We start from the raw sequence: 3,917 nt of genomic DNA, 5'->3' as shown, positions 1-3,917 counted from the left end.
TTTCACTGAGCCAAGCTCTGAAAATCTGGCTTTTGTTCTTTTTAAAGGATTTGGAAGTCCTAGGAACTAAGATTTTCATGACACTACTGAAGGAAAATCTGTATGATTTGGACACTGACCTCATGATGTAATGGCTTTGTAAGCAAATTGTTTTCTCCCCCAAAATGTTCAAGTCTTCTGTGGTCAAGGGCAGGAAGCTGGAAAACTTGCAACCTGTTGGAAGATGTGTTCCTTGTGTCTCCTTGCATTCTGTGAGCCTTGTGTCCTCAGAAATGAGATTTTCATGAGGAGAAGAGGAAGCATGGGGTCCAGGGAGGAGGAGAATCTAATCAATCTTCATCTGTGAAGTACTTGTGCAGTAAGTGTTTAAGCATGTGATTAAGCCCATTCTTACTCAGCGAAGCATTTCAGAGCATGTTTTAGGTACTTCATGACTGGAGTGAATTAAGCAGGTGCTCAGGAATGCTAGTGAATCAAGGTCTCTCTTGCCTTTGCGAGAGTCCTATGTCTGTTTGTATAAGCTGTCCCAGTGACTTCTCTTGGCTAATGTTGGAAGGACTCTGTGCATTCCCTTAAGAGTCAGACCATGTATGGTGAAACTTGATTGAAACTGTTAATCTGAACTCAGGAAAAGCACTATCTTGAGCCTGTGCTTGAAGCAATAATAGGAAGAAATGCTTTTAAGGGAAGAGATGCATTTGCTATTTGTTGAATTTGAAAACACTGAGCTAAAAACACTTGGAAATATATCAGTGTGAATGTGCTTGTGCTTTGTATCAATAACAGGACTTTGTGTAAGCCCTGGGAATGGTGCTTGGGAAGAGACAGAATCACCCTTTCTATATTTGCTCCCTTCCCTTGGATATCCAGGTGGAGCTGGGAGAATGATGCAGTCAGGGAGGGCCAGTCACAGACACCAAACCTGTAGGGCCTGGAGTTCCAACCATTGAAGTGCCTGGCTCTCGGCTACCCAGAGCTGGAGAACAAAGGACGAATGTGTAGAGGGTGGCTGCCTGGCTTCAAGAAAAGCTGCAGTTTGACTGAGCAAACAGTAGAGGCAAGGGAAGGGTTAAAAGTTTGTCTTCTCTTCCCAGACACATTATTTACAGTGGGTTGGTTTCCTTTTGGAAGGGCCCAGTGTAAAAGGAGATGTTCCCAGCATTTTTTCAGGTTAGACCCGTATCTCATTACAGTTTTCCTTCCTCGATTCTTGACTTTCTTCCTGAAGTTGCTCTTCTCTTGGGAAGGTGAACTCAGGAAAGAGTAGGAGTTTGCTAAAAATCCAGAGCCTTGGAAGGCAAAATGATGATGATGGCCTTTTCTTTCTAGACATCAGGTCAGTCCTCAATGCTGCATCATGCTCTGTATCTCCCAGTGCAGGGTAAAGGCTGGGAAAGGAGTGGGGCAGGAGATCCATTGGGTTTGGTAGGAGAGTAGTCTGTAAATCCTGTTGAAGCAGCTTGCAAAGGACATAGCACTAACCACAGGAGCAGTGCCTGACTGCAACGTGCAAGCAGCCATCTCACCTGGTGGCCAGTGAGGTCAAGCGCAATGTTGGGTATTGACCTGGATATCCCAGTCTCTACTATCACTCAAGCCACCTTCATGCCTCCAGGCCAGAGCAGACAGCATGTTCATCCTGGTAAGTGTTTCCTTTGCTGCTTTTTAAATCTTCATGAAATACATCGTGGCTTGTCATTAAAGCACAAGCGCTGAATGAAACTGAACTTCTGGCTCGTCTCTCCTGTCGAACACCTCATGTAGTGTTTTCCTTCATATTCAGTTGCCTGGAAGGAAGAGAAACTATCCCCTTCTCATCTGCAACATATGAATTTTTTACAGGTGCCTTCTGAGTGATGTGGAGCAACACACCGGGGCAACACACCCCTCTCTTTAACACTGTGCAGGACACGCTGAAGCAATCCTGTATCTGCACAATCCACAGCGACCCCAGGATATTTTTCAGACAGGGATATTGTGTCTGGGAGGTTTGAATCTGACTCCACCCACCTGACGCCCATCACTACTTAGGGTGAAGATGTTCCTGCAGGGAGAGGAGGAAGCATGCTCAGAAACGTTTATTATTACTGTTAAATGTCAAACTCCCTTTTTTCTCCCCCCCCCCCCCTCCCCTGCCATGGAGATAGTGATCTCTGCTGTGGTCCCTGCTGCTTTCTTTTTCCTGTGTTGATATACATTAAGACTTGCTGCCCTTGAAAGATGGTCTTAGCCCTGAGAGAAGCTTTTATTTCTGACCTATAGGCTTTTGATTCAGAGTATGTGTCTTCCCTGGGCCTGTTGCAGATGCCCACCATCACCCTGGGTAGGTTGTTTGGGCTCATGCATACACTAATGCGGGCGCACCAAGCCTTCCTCCCTTCCCTCTTCTTTGCCACTATAGTGGGATTGTTTAACTTTCTTCCTCTGTCCTGTTGACTCTTATTTGAAGTCATCCAGGTGTGGGGTGTTCCTCATAACTTCAGAGCACAGCACTTGTGTCTTTGGTCTAAGTAAACTTGGTGGATCCATTACAAAAATAGGAAATAAGAAATGAAGTTCACATTTGAAAAAAAAAAAGGTTTTCTTATGTTTCTCCACTTTATGAACTTCTCAACACCAGTGTCATGATATGGACGGGAAACACAGCAAAAGAAGGGAAAATAATAAATATCCATCCTTACTGTATAGCAGAGAGTCAATGCTTTTTTGTGGGGGAAGGAAACAAAAGGCCTGTCAAAGGATCCTCATTGATATTAATCTAAAACCGCCAAAATTTACTGATCTACAATTAGGAGGGGTAGCAAAATGGACAAATGGGAGCTGTGAAGCTGGGCAAGATGTAGCTGGTCCTTGTGCTAGAAACTGATTCCTTTGGCTGCTGGATCCACTTTTGTTCCTGCTGATTGATTCTGACATTTTTTTTCTTGGTGGTCAGGGCTGCTTTCAGAAACCACTTCTGATACACTGATGAAAAGGCTGATTTTGTGAGTAAACATCCTAATAAGCAGACCTTGACAGATGGTTTGTTGTTCAAGCCCTACATAACCCTACAGCTGGTGTCAGTGTCTCCCACAGATGTTTCCCAGGAGAACTTCCCTACAGTGTGCTCCGGAGCTCTCAGCTTTTACGGAACATTCAGCTGTGTGACAAGGAGGAGCCTTGGTGCTTGCTTGATGTGTTGCAGGTATGTCTCTGGGAGCAACACAGATCTTCTGGAAACATGTTTCTCATAATGTAGATAAAGTTAGGCTCCCAGTGGCACCCACTGTTGACTGGATAGGGTAAGCAAAGATGTCTGTGCACAGCAGCTGCTGCTGCTGTCTCTTGGTCCATGAGCAGTGAGAAATATCCGGTGCTACTTGAAGCAGAATAAGAAACTCTCGTATATTTTATGTATCCTTCAATCCCATCTCAATCTTTGAAAAATCTGTCCCCCATAATTTCTAGCAAATTGTAGGAAAAAAAAGTAATTTAGGCACTGATTTTTCCAAGTGAATCTCTTCCTTTTTCCCCATTTCCTTTGTCTGTACGTCTGATGAGCTGGTCTGAGCTCTGGGGTCAGCCCATGGTGCTGTGGTCATTCACAATATCAGGTGTGTAGTTCTCAGGCAGATCAAATACTTCCATTAGAAGCTGATAGATAAATTACAGAGATTTTACCTCATTCTCCTCCTTCGGAGAGCTCGGGACTGTAAAATAGTCTGTATCATCTGCCAACTTAGATTTGACTGATTTGTATATCCCTGCAGTGTTTATGGTGGGCTGTACAGGGTATAAAGCCCTCTGCCTCTCACCTGAGCGCAGGTGAAACAGGACTGATGTGCAGAGGCTGCTGTTGAGAGGGAAATGGCTTCAGCTGTCCTATGAAAGTGTCTGCTAGGAATGGGCTTAAGAAAATGATTCTGTTTTGGGAAGAA

This window comes from Strigops habroptila, chromosome 4 (assembly GCF_004027225.2).
Source record: "Strigops habroptila isolate Jane chromosome 4, bStrHab1.2.pri, whole genome shotgun sequence".
Classification (NCBI taxonomy): Eukaryota; Metazoa; Chordata; class Aves; order Psittaciformes; family Psittacidae; genus Strigops; species Strigops habroptila.
This window is presented reverse-complemented; position numbering follows the sequence as displayed.